Source organism: Lissotriton vulgaris, chromosome 6, assembly GCF_964263255.1.
Source record: "Lissotriton vulgaris chromosome 6, aLisVul1.2, whole genome shotgun sequence".
Lineage (NCBI taxonomy): Eukaryota > Metazoa > Chordata > Amphibia > Caudata > Salamandridae > Lissotriton > Lissotriton vulgaris.
Window position 1 is genome coordinate 1325809702 of NC_141694.1, and position 17557 is coordinate 1325827258.

Genomic DNA, 17557 nt, shown 5'->3' on the forward strand with positions numbered 1-17557 from the left:
GGCAGCGGAGCTCGTCTCTCGACGCTGCAGGGGACAGGGTGTCTCGAGGTGGTCTTGTGGGCTGCAGTTAATGAGATCCCACCTTCGTCGCCAGTTGTAGCGTCCAGCTACAATAAACACAAACACTTATGGTTGCCTTAGAACTGGAACTTTATTTAACGTGTCTTATCCATACCCTGTCCCTATACTAACTAACCCTTTCCTGTGTCCACTCCTCCTCTTCCTCTGGCCCCCTAGCTCTTCCCACTCCCAACTACTGGTGTGCTAACTTCACAACATCCCCTATCTCCATCTCCATCTCCGCAGGTTCGGTGAATGGAACCCTCATCACTTCTCCAGAGAGCCCCTGTGTGTCCATTGATGAATTTGACAGACGGAGTCCTCTCTCAAGGATACAGGACCTAGTGGCCCCAGTATCAATGAGAAAGCTGTATTCCCTGTCATTTATGGCTACCGTCACAGTGGGTTCCTCGTCTGGCCTGTGAGTTATCGATAGTACTGGGCACATGAGACTACTCCGTGGGCAAATTCATTGATCATATTTTTGCTGAAAGGGGTTTCCTCCTCTGACCGTTACCCCAAATTGTAAGGTCTGGTGTTGTATAGTGGGCTGCACTGTCTGTTGCTGCCCATACTGCATTTGGGGCACGTGTTGTTGCACCTGTTAGGGCTGGAACTGTTGTTGAGGCTGCATTTGGGGCTGTGGAAGATATATCACTTGTGGGCTCATGGCAGGCTGTGCCACAGTGCGACCAGGTGGTACCATTTGTTGGCCGTATATTACCCCTGCCTGTTTGTTGGTCTTTTTGGTCCTAAATTCTCTAATGAAATGTCCTGGCCTGTTACACTAGTGTCATGTTTGCCCGCCCCTGAATGCGTTTTGCCTATTTGTCCCAAACCTTTCTCGCCCTCCTTGCCCATTCCTGATATTAAATCTGGGGACATACTGTAGGGGTAGTAAAGTGGTGTTTACAGGTGTCACGCCCAAAGACACTGCGGCCATCTGGGTAGCTGCAGTGGCAGTTCCTCCCTCTGTCCTCATTGCTAGTTTCTGTTGTACTAATTTAGCTGCTGCTTTTTCAATTTTATCTTTCTCACTCTTTCCTTGTCCTGTTTCCATTTGCAATAATGTATTATGTGAGCCTGTATCTCAGTCCATGGTTTGGCTTCTAAGGCTACTATGTTGTCTAGTTTGTCCTGCACTTCAGCTGGTAATCCCTTCTTCACTATGTTATAGAACAGTATTGCATTTTGTCAAGTCACATCCCATCTCTCCCCTACTGCCTGTGTCCATTTCTCTTTCATTCTGCTTAGGAATTGTGCTGGGTCTTCATCCGGCTGCATTGTCTGTTCCATGAGAGATCCAATGTCTGGCCTATCTGGGTACATTCAATTTAGTTGGGTCCAAACAACTCCCCTTACTTTGTTGAAGTGTTCCCCGTCACATTTTGAATTAGTCAATGTCACGTCCTTTACTCCAGCTTTTATGAACAGTGTATCTCCTATAAGGGACCCTAATAAACTTTTGATGTCGCGTATTGCAAGGGGTATCCCTGCTGTGTGTTTTTCAAAAGCAGCTATTATTTATTTATTTATTTATTAGAAAGTTTTATATAGCGCTAACGTGACCCTTGGGTTTCAGAGCGCTTCAAAGAATACATATACATGAGGTAGATTAGAAATACAGAATACATATACATGAGGTAGAATTAGCAATACAACTCACATAACGTTACCATAAAGGGAATGAGGTAGGTGGTTATAGTTCCATATATTAGGTGTGACCTACTGCTACAATTCACATAACATTGCCCTACCGGACTGAGGTAGGTAAATTATAACTATAAGTAGTAAGCGTATCACACTGATAAGAGGTAGATTCGGCATATGCCGATCACGAGCTATATTCTGACTATGTACACTAGTTTGTTAAAGATTCGGTTAGCACTACCACCGGGATTACATAATGCTGTAATTTCAACCTGCGTCTTTCCCCAAGTTGACATAATTACTATAACTGTTCTTCGATATCCTACTAAATTGCGTGCTAAATTTCTGTATAGACCATACTGACTTGGCTTTGATTGTGCAGTCTTCTTCTAATTCTAATCGAGTGTAGCGCCTCTAGGTTGTTACTGCTTACTGGACATTGTTTCTATTTTCCAGTCGCCGCTCCGTGTGGTCACCTTCCAGATGCGGTGGCGTTGAAGTCTGTACTTGACTATGTAAGGAACTTACTCATTAGGAAGATCTTAGCTTCCTTTTTGAATGCAGAAATGTTAGTAATTTTCCTGATATTCGGAGGGAGTGAGTTCCAGACTCTGGGGGCTGCCCCAGAGAACGCTCTGTCATAAGTTTTCTTCTTCCTGAATTTGGGTGGCCTCAGCAGCAGCTCCTTGGCACTTCTGGCAGGTCTGCAACCTCCTGATATCTCGATCTTCTGGGCCAGGTAACTCGGTGTTTTGTAATGGAGTGCTTTGTGGGTGATACATGCCATTTTAAATTGGATTCTGGCTTCATATAGAAGCCAGTTTAACGCTTTTAGGTGGGGAGAAATATGGTCGAATTTCTTCGAACCGGTGATGAGCCTTGCAGCTGCATTGAGGCATGCTTTTAGTGGTGCCGTGGACATTTTTGGTAGGCCTGCTAAGGTTGTACATCCATACTCAATCCTTGAGATAACTAAAGATTGAATTGACAGTTTGAGATCTGCCGACGAGATGAACGGTTTCACTTTCCTTAAGTAGTTCAGATGAAAGTGTGCACTTTTTGCCATTAGTTTGATGTGTGCTTTCATGTCTAGATTCTTATCCAAGGTGACTCCTAACAATTTGGCTGAGTCCACCAGCGTAGGGGTGCAGTTTAGTGCTGTGATCATTTTGGTCCACTCTATCGTCTCTGTATTGTTCTTTAGCTGTGAAATTAATAGGAATTCAGTTTTTTGTGCATTCAGCTTCAGGTGATTACTGGTTAACCAATAAATTGTCTTTTTTAAGGCCTCATTGATTAACTTGATATCCTCTAGAGATGCTACTTTGATGTAAATCTGCGTGTCGTCCGCGTACATGTGATAGGATATGTTTGCGTCTTGGAGGATTTCTGTCAGAGGTTCAACTTATAGGTTAAAGAGTGAAGGAGATAAGGTAGATCCTTGAGGGACCCCGATGGAGTTTGGACAAGAGGGGGATAGAGACTGGTTGACCAAGAATCTTTGCGATCTGTTCTGAAGGAAGGATTCAAACCATTTCAGTACAAGTCCTGACATTCCCATCCTCTTGTGTAGTCTGTCCAGTAGTTTTTCATGATTTACCGTGTCGAAAGCTGACGATAGGTCTAGAAGGACTAGTAGGCATGTTCTATTAAGATCTAGGGCCTGTAGAGCGTCATCGGCGATATGTAGAATCGCTGTTTCCGTACTGTCCTGTTCTGAATCCTGATTGGCAGTTGTCCAATAGTCTGAAGTTTGTGATGTGTTGGCTTAGTTGCTTTTGCACGCATTTCTCGATTAGTTTGGCCAGTAATGGAATATTGGTAACTGGGCGAAAGTTATTAGGATCTGCTGGTTCCGCTGTTGGTTTCTTGATGATCGGTGTAACTTGGCCTGCTTTTAGGCATTCTGGAAGGACCCCTTGCGATAGCGAGGCCTTTATTATTTTTGTCCATATTGGGATGATGATGTGGTTGATGTTTTGTAAACATTTGGTGGGGAGTGGATCATTGAAGTGGTTATTTGGTTTGATGTCCACTAGTGTTTTGGCGATGGTATTCTGATCATATATCTTGAATGTGTCCCAATGCGCTTTGTTTTTAGTTTCCTCAAGGTCGTTTGTCTGATTGTTATTGTACAGACTGTGTGGTTGGATGGGTAGGGTGTCCGTTTCAGATTTGAGCTCTGTATCCAAAGTGATGGCCTTGTCGGTGAAAAAATTAGCGAATACTTCACAGCTCAGAAGTGTTTTAGTAGTTTCTTGGGCCGATTTTGCCGATTTTTTGGATTGTTGCTTTAGGACCTCAACTAGTTTCCTTGGTCTGTTTTTGGTGTTATCCAATTCTGATCTAATATATTCCTTTTTAGATTTTAGGATCTTTTTGTTGTAGTCATTTCTTATTTTTCTTAATGATTTGAGCTCTGGTGTTGCCGGATGTTGTCTCCATTTCCTTTCGGCCATTCTTAGTTTCCGTCTATCCTCGTTTAGTGAATCATTAAACCATGGGTTTTTGTCCTTTTCTGACACTCTTTTTAACTTTAGTGGCATGGAGGTGTTAACTATATTTGTGACTGTTGTGTTGAAGTGGTCTATTAGGTCATTCACGTTCTGCATGTTATTCGGTAACTTGAGATCTTTCTCACACTCTTCTACTAATCGTTCGATATTCGACTCTTTAATCTGCCGGGTCCACTTTTTGAGTTTAGTAGTCTGCTTAGTCTTTCCTCTTTTCAGCGTTGGTATTAGGAAGGTTATGGCGTGGTGATCCGACCAGTCGCATAGCATAACTGATTGGATCTGTATGTTATTGCTTCTTGAAAGTATCCAATCTAGAGTTCCTCCTTTCGAGTGTGTTGGTTGTGTGCATGCTTGGGTAAAGTTTAACTCAATCAAGAAGTCTTTCAGAGTGTTGATCAGATTGTCCTTACTGTCGTCCCAATGTAAGTTAAAATCACCCAGGAAAATGTTGTTAGAGTGAATGTTAGAGTTTTCCGTGATAATCTGCATTAACTGGTCTTAAAGTTAACATTATTTCCTGGGGGATGATAAATGGCATGCAGGATGCAACTCTGAATGCCTGTTGATCGTACATTAAGGCCTAGGTATCCAAAGTATTCCATAGGATCGGATTGAATTTGGTTGATTTCTATATCAGATCGGTGGATGCAGGCTATCCCCCCTATCTTTTTTGGTCTATCTAGTCTTACTATGTTATACTGAGGAGGCACTAACAGGTCCATGCATGGAGATGATGATTCCACAAGCCATGTTTCAGTTAGTATCGCTAGATCAATTTCCTGGTTAATGATAAGAGCAGCGACGTCTGACGCATGTTTTACTGCTGACCTGCAGTTGAGCAACAGACAATTCAACGGTTTTCTTGCATTATTAGTTACCTGTTCACTCAGGTTCGTGGCTATTTGGACTTGTTGCAAGTTGTTGAGGTCTGGTTTCCTTCCATTATGTTTGGATGTTCTGTTAGCATCAATCGGAACTGTTTTAATTATCTCCCCTCTACTGTGTTCTTTCGGTTCGTAACTATTTAGTAAGGACAGGGTTTCTTCTTCTGTTAAGTACCTGAGGGTTCTCATTGGTCGATTTTGCCTGCTCGACTTCTGCAATAATTCTTGCATGTGCTCAACTTTGGAGTGTGTATCTACCGTGAATTCCAGGATCTTTTCCACTGTTTTCAGTGTGTTTTGTATGTCTTTTGACATGTTGTCAATTTGTGTCTGTATTCCTTTAATTTCTTTTTGAGACTGAGGCCCTGTATTCGTAGTGTTCCTCCTCTCTGTTCGGTGCTCATCTTTTGTTATCCACTACCCGGCGCTTTCAGCAAGTGGTGGCAGCTGTTTTTTTAAGATTTTCTTTATTCATCTGGGGCCATGGTATATATGGGGGCGACCCTGAACTTTTAAATATTAAGGGAAGTTGTGACAGGACTGTGTCCCTATGTCCAGTAGGGTAACGTGAGTCATACTGTCTGGAATATCTTTGCCATATTCTCAGGCTGTCCTTCATATAAGGATAATCCCACTCAGGATCCCCTGTGCCATGAAGGATGCACATCTCCGCATTTGCCATGTCTTGTGGCTCAAAAGAACCATCTTGTGGCCATAGTGTCATTTGTGGTGCTAGTCCCTCTGTCTAACTTGCTAGATTGTTAGTAAAAGGGACAACATTGTACCAACTCTGTTCTTGTTGGGCCACTATTTCATTGGGTGTCATGTCACTGCCTGGGCGCACAGGGAGTAGGCGTGCTGTGTCTTTTCTCAATGTCATTCTTCCTGTCATGTTAACTGTCCCCGGCTTCTCATAAGGGCGTGCATGCGTTCCATCAAATCTCAATTTGTTTAACTCTCGCTGTCTCCTCTGTAAAGCCTGAGCACCCCTCTTGGTATCTCCCCCCTCACAGGCAAATTGAGACTGCTCTCTATCATAGTCATTAATGATGGACATTCTTTTAACATGTTCTGTAACATCATCTAATGCCCCATCTGATCCTATGTAAGATCTATCTGATCTCATGTCTTCTTCACCTAAGAGGTTATGCGCACTGAGAAAGACCTCCGAGCTTTGGTGTTCCATCATTTGTGACCTGTCTAGTGTCCTCCGATGCCACAAGGGCACCTCCTCTTTTTCCCAGGTTGTTCTTGGGTATATCTGTCCATCTTCCCTTATCTTGGCCCACTTGTTATCGTCGCCCTACTCTATCAGCTTCCAGCGTTCTGCAGAAGGTATTTTTGGTGTAAAGGCTAACTTTGCTGTTCTCCTCTCACTCTCGGGGCTTGAATTCCTTGGACCGCTGCCTGTTTTCCTAGTAACACCTCCTTGCTGTATGTCCTTTGAATCTAATTTTGGGTGATGACCTTCACTTTTATCTTTCTCGGGAGGTGCAGTTTCATCTTCTAAATGAAGTGTAAAGGTAGCATCTGCTGTTCCTACATGTTTATTGATGTCTCCCCTGACATCTCCCGAGGTGTGCTAGCTATTCTTGGGCGTGTCGTTAGCTGGACATAACACTGTGTTTGGAAGATGATTCTGATGGTGGGCTACACTCAGGATCTGAATATCCTACAGCTGGCAGATGTGAGGAGGTGGGAGGTGTGTTTAATGTATTAGCCTGCATGGTATACATGCCCTGTACCTTTGCCATGTTTAAACTTGCTTGTGCCTCTTGGCACGGGGGTGGAGGAGCTGAAAGAGAGGACGGGGGCCTTATCTCAGTCTCCTTCTCGTGTGTTTCACAAAATACCTTCCACTGATCTAAGACGGTCTTCCAGTTTTCAAATTTCTTCCCATTATATTTGCTTTGTAAAAGAGTGGCTATATGATCTAAAGTTATGGTCTCAAATTAGCCCTTTTCAGGCCATGCATATTCAAGTTTTGATGTTGCCTTATGCCACTCCTTACAATATTTCTCTATTTTTTCCTTGTCGCCAGGGAACACCTTAACCATGTGTTCTAAAGGGGTCCCTATTATTTATGCAGTGCACTTGGCCCCTGTTCAGTCTTATATTTGGGCCTAACTTGTCCCTGTTATAAGTGTTCACTCTTCCTAATAATATTGCTTATTTTCAGTTTCTATTATACTTCCTTATTTACCTAATGGGGTATTATTGTAGATTTAATTCTGGCTATTCTCCTTGTTACTCATATAGGTGGTAAGTTAATTTCTTGTGGGGCCTTCTGGGGGGTGTCTCACAATGGAGTGTACCACTCCAATAGGTTGTGTAGAATTCAAAACCAATTCCAATATCTTAAGTGTGGAAAAGTCCTGTTCAGAATCACCTGCAAGAAAATTAAGGACGTTCCTATCTAGTCTATCTGTTATTTCTTCTATGGTATGTGTACCTTGAAAATAGCTGTTTAGGTCCTCATCTATACTATTTGATAGTTCTTCTAGGCTCCAACCTGGAGGCTCTAAGGTTTGACTATAGGGATAATAATTGATAGCATCAGTATTTGTTGTGGGGTTCATGAGGTTGCTGTACACTACTGTTAATCACAGTAATGTGGAGGACACTGTCTTTGTGTTTAATCCTTTGGGACTGATCTTATTAGTTGTCTGACAAGCTTTTTCCTGTCACATCAATGTATGTCGTTAGGAGACACAGTGGTGATGTATAATCCATACCTAGGCGCTAACAAACCTCCGACATTAAAGTGTTATCTTATGGTATTGGGATTGTTGGCCAACCAGGTTCAGTACTGTTAAAAAGGGCCACAGGGAAACCATTATAAAAATGGATGATTAATTCAGGAATTGGTTGTGGTTGGGTACCTGTGCGCCCTTGAGACATTTGTCTAAATAAAACATCCTTTTCCTAAAACTCTACAGTATTTCACACCATTTAAAAATCCTAAGTGTAAACAGCACAAAACTACAAAATGACATTAATGTGTGTCCCTACTTCTATTCACATCTGCATAGGCATATTAACCCCTTCGCTGCGGCGGCTATTCCGCCGCAGCGCTAAAGGGGCGGGGCGGCCGCGCGGCGGCCGCATGCTGGTGACAGAGCTGCTCCGTCACCAGCCGCAGTTGAGCTATGCTGGTGACGGAGCGGTTCCGTCATGACCCGCCCCGCTCATTAGAACGCCCGCGCAGGCGCGAAATCAGCGCCGCGCAGGCGTGGCGGCCGGGCCATGACGGAACCGCTCCGTCATCAGCACAGCTCAACTGTAGCTGATGACGGAACGGTTCCGTCATCAGCATGGAAGGGGTTAAGGCACTCTAAAACTCCATACTAGGGCAAAACCACTACTATACTAGGGCAAAACCACTACTACTGCTGCTGCTGCAGCTGGTCGCTTCTCCCGAACTCACAAGGAGGATATACTTCACTGTCTGTAACTACAAACTGTGACTTTCGGACTTAAAGTCTGAGATGATTTGAATTGTTATGGTCTTACTCAGAATAAAGTTCCAATGAATACCAGGTTTTCACCTGTTTCTTTGCCACAACGTCAGAACGTACGCTGGCTGTCCAGCTTCAAGTCCTACTCTTTCCTGACCACTTCTGGCCCTTTTAGCCAGGTCTTCTAGTACCTTCAGGACTTACCACCAGAGCTCTAGTCCTTTTTATTGTGTCAGTGCACAAGCAATCATGCATTTCCCCACATATAAACATTAATAATACAAAATAATAATAATACCATAAGACCCATTATACTGTCAACATGCTACCTGTAAGGGATGACATTCGCACTGTTCTCACCTTTTAAGAATGACAACTCCCAAGCCCCACCTGTCTCAGAGAAATGGTAAGACCTTTCTAATCGGCGTCTTCTTATCCTCTTTTAGTTGCGCAACACCATTTCCATAAGGAGAGGCGGTGCCCAGGGTGTGGCAGAAGGCAAGAAGACGTAAATGTCCTGGCTCAGCTCGCCACAATGTTGAAGGAACAAGATCTCTGTAAGAATACCACAGGAGCAGGTTAACAATACTATATGGTTTAATGCATTAATCAGCTGGGGAGATCAGCCAGGCTCAGCACAGAATGGAATCTGATGTCCAACGAAGAGTTCAAAATCAGTTGCTTATATACGCTAAAACCACAAGAGAAAAAAGTTACAAGCATAGGATTTACGTCACAAATGAGTAGATTAAAATCAGCAGTTACATGAATTTCCTGAAAACAAATCACATCTAGATATGGGCCACATGGCCTTCGCATCTCACATTGGCGGAAACGGAAACCTCCTCGGTGGTTTTCCTTTTCTCATGTGTTATTAGCAACTTTTTACACACATCTGTTTTCCTGTGAAGTAAGTGGTTAAATTTTTGCTTAACGCTTTCTAACAATACTTATCTGACCTCTGACATCCATCATGCCTAGCATCGTGTATGTGTGACGTGTTTTTCAACTGAAGCGACTTATGAGCAGGGGCAAGACTTGCACCTGTGTCAGTTCATCCTGTGTGTGTGCTTAATCTATGTGTGCAAGCATTTATAACACGGTTGCAGAAGACCTGATTGACACCTTCCAGCTCAGTCTCGCTAGCAGATGGGCATGTGGTTTGTGGGTTTTGAAGTTCCAACATTTAAAACACTACTGGTTTCCCGAGTCTGGAAGAAGATATGATCTACGCTTTATGAAGGAGCGTATCTTTGTGACGGCAGGGCATTTCATGTCCTTTCAACAAACTGTGTTACCTGATAAGTTCAGCTAAACTCATTGTCACTGCACCGTGCATTTTCTGGCCTATTTCTTGTGCAGAGGCCTGGGCCTGTATTTCTACTTAGGCCTAAAACTGCTTTTAACTTGGAACTTCTGCATAGAAGTTGCAGGCCTTAACTCTGTATGTGTTTGCACAAAATGTATCCTATTTTTCCCTATATCAAATGACATAAGCATCAATATTGTATTCTCTTCCACTTTCTTTTCTTTTCTTCACCTCTATAAAATTAGAACACTACCTTACTTCTTTCTTCATGGTCGTGAAAGTTACCAATGATGATAGCGTGAGCAAACTGGTGAGTACCAACCAGCAGCTTCCTTGGTGATGCTTACATCAGGTACTTTCTGACCTCTCCCACTTTTTTCTAGGTTTGCTCATGAGATGAGGTGTTATTTGGTGAACTGACAAATATTTTAAATTTGAACACTAGGAACTAGGTTTGACTGGCATCTTGGTGAAGCCAACTTCTTGACAGAGATAGTTTAAGACTGCCCCTGGTACTCTAAAAAATAATTTTGTTCCCCCATAATCAGGTCTTGTGTATTATCATTGAAGTGTTCTCAGCCAATAATATCTCGGGCTTGAGATCGGGAGGGTTCACGGATCCTCCGCGACCACTTTTTTATATCTGAGAAATGTATAATTTCTCAGGAACTACTGAACAGATTAACAACCTTTCACAAAAAATTGTACTCTGGACCAAGAGCTACCTTTCTGCCAAATGTTATGTAATTCCATTCTGGAGTTCGGGCAGTAGCTGCGTCAACAGTTTCAGATGGAAATTAACCTGGAGAAAATGCAATTTGGGAACCCCCCTTTTTCTCGGCCCCCGCTTGACAAATCACCCCGAACTTTTAATACAGCAACTGAAGTGAGTGGGCCATTAGTCTGGAAAATTTTGCGAAGATTCGTTAAATGGTGCCAAAGATATTGGCAAATGGAAAAATACTTTTTGATAGTGTTTTTTGTGTTGCCAATAACTTAGGCGCCGCTTGATGAATCTTTATGTTTCAAAACTGCTAAAGTCATTTCAGCTGCTGTTTTGAATGTTTTGGGGTGATCCATCAAGCCTGGGGCCAAAAAAAAGGGGGGTCTCAAAATAAATTTCCCCCTTGCATTTTCCCTTAGGTTTTTAAAGCACTGCTACAGCTCGAACTGCTGAACAGAACTACACCAAATTTAGCAGAAAGATAGATGTTGGCCCAGAAAGCCTGCTTTATGTGATTTGGTGTAAATCCATTCAGTAGTTTTAGATATATTTAAGCATAAAAATATAGATAGCTGGGGACACGGATCCTCACCGAGCTGAAATTTGATTGGCTGCCAACATTTCAACTAGGAAGTATTGGCAGCCATCTTGGGACTCAGCTTGAAGCTGAGTCCCACAAAAAATCTAGACAATAAAGAAAAGGAGGCAGGGTAGGAATACCCTGACCACCCAGATATAGTGTGTGGGGGTGGGGTCATCACAGGGATCTTGCTGGGGATTAAAAGCATTTTTTAAATTTAATTTAGCAGCAAATTCACTGGTGGACCTGTGTATCCATTTTGCCATGGATATCCAGCTTTTCGGGAATGTCGCTGTTTCGAAGGAGATGTTGATGATCTTCCGTAGTTGGGGTGCGATGGCTGCGTCTGCCTTGTTAAATATGTGGTGTGGGCATGGGTCTGTCGGTGATCCTGAGTGGATGGAGTTCATGACCTTGCGTGTTTCGACGTCGCTGACGTTGGACCAGGAGGTCAGGCGGTTGGTGCTGTTGGTGTTCGGGAGAGGGGTGGAGACTGCCGTGTTCGGGTCGGTCGTGGTGTTGAAGCTTTCGTGGATGTCGGCGATCTTGCGGTGGAGGAAGATGGCCAGTGAGTCGCACAGTTCCTGTGAGGGCGGGATGTCGTTGGTGTTGGCGCTGGGGTTGGAGAGTTCTTTTACAATGCGGAAGAGCTCTTTGCTGTTGTGTGCGTTGTTATCCAGGCGGTCTTTACGGTCTATACACTTTGTGTGCGGTTAATAATGCAACCCCTAGGAATATTTGATTGCATCTGCATGACATTGAGAACACTTGTAGTATTCTCACCAGTAGGTGGCAGCAGAGGATTTTCCTTCTGGAAGGAGGCTTGTATTTGCACCTGTGTTTTGTCTGGCATCAGGCCGACTGAAGAACCAAAATTAGCCCTGCAAAAAAAAATTCAAACCAGCCTGCCTACCATCTTCCCCTCACTCCATTTCTCTGTTTCCATGCATCCCTCCATCACCGTCCCTCTCTTGACTTCTCTTTTCCCTCACTGATATCATTCTCTCTCCCTCCCTTCTCAGTTTCTCTTTATTTCTCTCGCTTGAAACCCCCTGTGCTTCCTCTAATTAACTTCACATTTCTGGGAAAAGTGACTGAGGCACTAGGAGCAGCTCTGGGCTTTAGAATGCTCCAATGGCTGCAGCCCACTTGGGAAATGCAGATGGAATGAAAGGCAGTCCTGCCCTGTTTGGTATTGCTGACTACAAAATAGTGAGTACTTTGTATTGCATATTGTACCTTTTTAGGCAAAGCAGCTGAAACAGAACTCAAAGTGTGGGCTGATAAGCACATAGTGAAACTACTGGAAAGTACATAGGCAATTTGGTTCTCAGGCATCACTATGAATCTTGTACCAGGAAACACTTTAATCTAAATGGAAGGGATGATTTGGTGCTGTTTTTGTCTGTTCAAATGATGCAATGCATCAGAACAACTTTGTTGCTACACTGCATTGGGCCAAACATTTGTACATCTGCTAAAGTTTTAAAAGCGTATCCATGTATTAACACAAAGCAGCGACTACCTTTACTTTGTGTCAAACTGGCGGCTTATGGGTAGTACCTAAATGTTCCAATGAACTTCCCCATGGACTTTGATGCAAAAACGTATCTACTAAAATCTAGTAAAAAAAAGGTCGACAGGGCTTTATGCCAAAAATGTATACCTCCTCGATGCAGGCACAATGTTTGAGAAAAAATATTTGTTTTCTCAAAACATATGAGAAAAGAAATCTTTTCTAAAACATTATGCTTACTTCGAGGCGGTAGACAATCATGTACAATCCACATGCAAAGATAGAAACGTTTTAAACTATGTCCAAGCATAGTTCTGTACACTGGAATGGTACCTTTCCAGAACAAAAGCTATGGTAGACATCACGCTGAGACACTGTGATTGGTGCTAGGGTGTTTGCATAGTGCAAAGTAGCCTAAAGTGAGCCAGCACAGGAGATGAGTGCAGTAGAGCCACATCTTAGTAAACATTGTGTTGCTCTTTCTTTCTCCCTTTCGCACAATGCAGTATAGTAACTTTTCTTGATGTGCGGTGATGAATTGCGTGAAAAATAGTACATTTGGCAAAGCATTTTGGGGCAGATTTACAAGGTCCTTGAGCCACCTTTGCGTCACTTTTAACATGGGAAAAGTGACACAAAAGTGTGCAAGGGGTTGGTAAATCTGCTACTTTGTGTCGAAGAGTATCCATCCAGTAAAAAATGAATCATGACATCACACACCCAAACACACACACCTTGGCACTGTGGTGCAAAATTGTGTGTTTGTTATTTGGAAACCTGTCTGTGCGTCAGCACAGGGGAAAAGGGGAGCAACAGGCCACATTAAGGTAATACGGCTTTGGGCTGCTTTATCCCAGAAGTGTAACCAGCAAAGCAACTTTGTTGCTGCGCTACGTTGCACTATAATTTAATAAATCTGCTCCAGATGTTCCATTGATGTTTAGTTCTAATCAAGAACCAGCTGGATCCTTATGCAAAACAGTAGAGAAATGTCCGGCTACATGTCTTTTTCACACTTCCATGAAGACATTGTGTGTAAGTGTCATTCTCTTAAATAAACGTTAGATGGCAGCAAATTACAAAGGAAGAATTGCTTCTCTTCCTCTGAAGTCTTGAACCAAAGTTCAGATTCAAGTACGAATTGAGATATTTGATTAAATTCAAATATTGACCAGTGAATAATGTTTTGTATCTGATTATTGTAAGGGGAATGGTTAAAATAAATTCTGATTCAGCCAAAAAAACACTGTAGTTCAGTAAACTGCATTTTAAAATTTGACACCACGTTGTCGCTCTTTGTTGTTTTTATGAGACACGATGTGCCAGTGAAAATAAAATAACAACACATTGAGCGTGTGTTTATGAATGTATTTTTTCCATATTGTTTAGGTATTAGGCTTGGTACTTATACAAACTATTATTCAAATCTATCTTAAACTGAATACTTGACAAGCACGTTGGTATTCGAGTGCTGACATGTTTCTGTGACTGACAAAAGTTTAAGTATTCACCCTAAATTGCACAAATGGAGAAAGGTAAGCCTCTCTGACTTCCTCATTAGGAGATTGTGAGATTAACAGCCCCTTTGGAGGAACGTTTGGGAAACAGTGGGTTAAAACTGTGCATTTTACTGCAACATTTAGTATAATATTGCTGAAAGCCACTAGTCCCAGAGACACACTCATAACATGTTTCATTCGGTACTTTAACGGTGCGCCAAACAAGCCTAACCGAGGGCAAGGATCTGGAGAAAATACTGGCAAATCTGACATTTTTAGAACCTTACTGTCCCCAAAAATATTAATGAAAAGCCATCAGTGTACTGATTGTTCAGTCAATGCACGCTCACAGAGCCTATAGTTTTATATAAACAGCAAGAAAAGAACAAAAGTTCAGGCTGGGTAAAAGCTACACATTTACTCAGAAGTGCACAGCGTCAATATCTAACATCACTTTATGGGCAGCTGACAGATTTGATAATTCCCAAAAATGACAAAAGGTGACTGCAATGTGAACTGATGGAGCTCAACTGATTTAGAATGATTGTACATATTCCGTGAAGTTGGGTGCAGGTTTCGACTCTTCTCATTGTTTGCTTTTCTGTGCTTATTGTGTCTTTTTAGATCAAGCATTCAATACCTCTTGTATATAATTTAGTATAAAGTTATATGTGTATGTATTTTGTGGTCCCTGGAGATCAGCCCTAGGACTTGTATGCTTCAGCTTAGGGACTTGTTTTCTGTTCAACTGCCTCTATTTAACTGTCTTGAGAGAAAACGACCAGTAGAGGTCAGTAAAATACCAGAATTGCTTTCTGCTAGTTCAACTGCCTCCATTTAACTTTCTTGATAGAAAATGACAAGCAGAGGTCAGTAAAATACCAGAATCACTTTACAATCTCTAGATCTCAGTCCATAGAAATTGTCTTCAACAAGCACCCCTAGACGATAATATTTTTTTTCAAATCTTGAATTTTCAGTGATAGGACCACCGAAGGCCCTGATTTCATAATAAAAACAGAATTTTGGACTATACCATTTCCCGCTGAAAGGCAATATTCCTCTCCATTTGTTCCCATACCAGGTGTGTCACACGGTTTGGTGCTTACTTTCCCTCAATGTTAAAGAACAGTAGATCTTTCAGCACCCAATCTAATGTGCTGCATAGCTAAATACAGATAAGGTCCCAAAGGTGAGACGATTGCATTGCAAATGCTTGTTTGTATATGGGTGAGATTACAGCACATTACGGACAGCAGATATCAAAATGATATAAAATTCTGGTGGGAATGGTTAAGCCACCTACAGCTAGATACGGCATTGGCTGATCTAGAAATAAGAAATATTAAGTTTAGACATCTTCTAAACATCTTCTGGAAAAAACAAGTAATACTAAAGATAATTAGGTAAATATGGTATTAGCAAGTACCAAACCTGTACGTGCCATGTATTAGGAGCCTTACCTGAGTAAACCGAGCAATGGCATTTGTAAGTGTTTGAAGTCTCCATAATAGTCACACAGATGTATTTTTTGTCTCTTCCATTATTTGGATCAGTGACCATGTGTAATTTCTCAAATTGATCATTTGAATCATACGTTGCTTGTTTATAGTGCCTTATAAACACTCATGACATTGCGGTGGACACTTTGGGCCTTATAATGGTGTCGGGCAGACTAAAGTATGCCCGACACTGTCGCGATCCTGGGAATGACCGACCAACGGCTGACTGCATCATTAGGATGTGACCGAACACTGTTTGGTCGCATTCCTACATTTCACTACAGAAGCATGCATTGCGGATGTAAACCAGCCATAATGCATGCGCCCATAGAGAAATAGGGGGTGTGGTTCATCCCTGCACCACGTGGTGTGGGGTTCAGGGATCATCAAGGGGTACCATAGGTGCTCCCTCAATCTCCAACTGGAGGCCGCGCACCAAAGGGGGCCCAGCTGGTGGCCTCCAAACACGCTTCCTGAGATGGTTTACATGTTGGACCGGCGAGTATGTAAACCATGTTGGAAACTGTGCATCATAATCTGAAGGGTGGAAAGGCCCGCCCTTGAGATTAACAGCCTCCTTCCGACTGGCCGACGGTCTCTCTTAGCCTGTTGGAAGCCAGCAGGAATGACCGGCTGGTTTACTTTCTGACTGCGTCAACCTTAATGAGGTGGTCAGAAAGTAAACCACGGGGCCGATTACGATGCAACCCTGAAGGCTCCGACCGATGGTCAGAGCCGAAATAGGCAGCATCGTAATCGGCCCTATAGTCTGACCTAATTTCTGCAAGTACTTCTGCAGGTACTTCTGTTTGCTCACCTGCCTGCCCTGGATATGGGCAGGCAGGTGAGTAGAACCATCTCCACCTGCTGGGGCTTAATTCACACCCTGCGAAGGATCAGGAAATACCTCTCTTTGCAGTCCAGAAAGCAAATAGCTGTCGCACTCATTGGCTCACGTCTGGACTACTGTAATGCGCTGTATGCGGGGCTAAATAGGAGCCTCCTGCAGCGCTTACAGGTAGTTCAGAATGCCACAGCCAGATTTGTTCTGGATGTTCCCAGACGCTCCTCGGCCACGTTGGCCAGGAAATCGCTGCACTGGCTACCGGTAGAACACCAAGTACGGTTCAAAGTCCTATGCATGACCTATAGAGCCATTGCAAAAAACAGCGACATGGGAGTTGGCTCCATCATCTCCCATTACATTCCCGGAAGGAACTTGCGTTCCTCCGGGAAATCGCTCCTGACAGTTCCCCGCATACGAAGAGCCAAGTGGGGTGGCAGGGCCTTCTCTACCCTAGCTCCTAAATGGTGGAATGATCTTCCTCTGGATCTTAGGTCTCTACCTTCCCTACAGAAATTCCGCAGTGCCCTTAAAACTCGCCTCTTTCTGCAAGCCTATGTGTAAGGATGTTTGTTTCAATTTTGTGATGGTATTGTTAGGCGCCTTGATACCTGCGGGTTATTGTTTTGCGCGTTATAAATTTTTATCAAATCAAATCAAATCAATTCTAAATTTAAATCAATAATTTTAGATGTACTAATGCACACTGTTGTTTTTTTAAAACTGTAAGATGTTTATTTTAATGGGGTACAAATTATTTGGCTTGTCTTTAGCCTTGAAAAACTATTATTAAATAAACTAAATATTACAGCAGAAATACGGCATACAGAAAATAAGTTCAGAGAAAGACTCCGTTGTCAGTGAAATGAAAAACTGTGTGTGAGAAAAATGAACATCACTGGCCTATTTTGTGTTTTAAACAAAATTAAATCTGTCGACTGACACTCAATTTAAATGTGATATGTTAATGTGCCCATAGTGTTTTTATTCAAGTACCTTTGTATCTTTTACTAAA

General features: G+C 42.7%; 1 pseudogene; it reads right to left on the reverse strand.

Moving 5' to 3' along the window:
* Positions 1-529: 529 nt before the first annotated feature.
* On the reverse strand, positions 530-9889 carry LOC147708840 (uncharacterized; annotated as a pseudogene).
* Positions 9890-17557: the final 7668 nt, after the last annotated feature.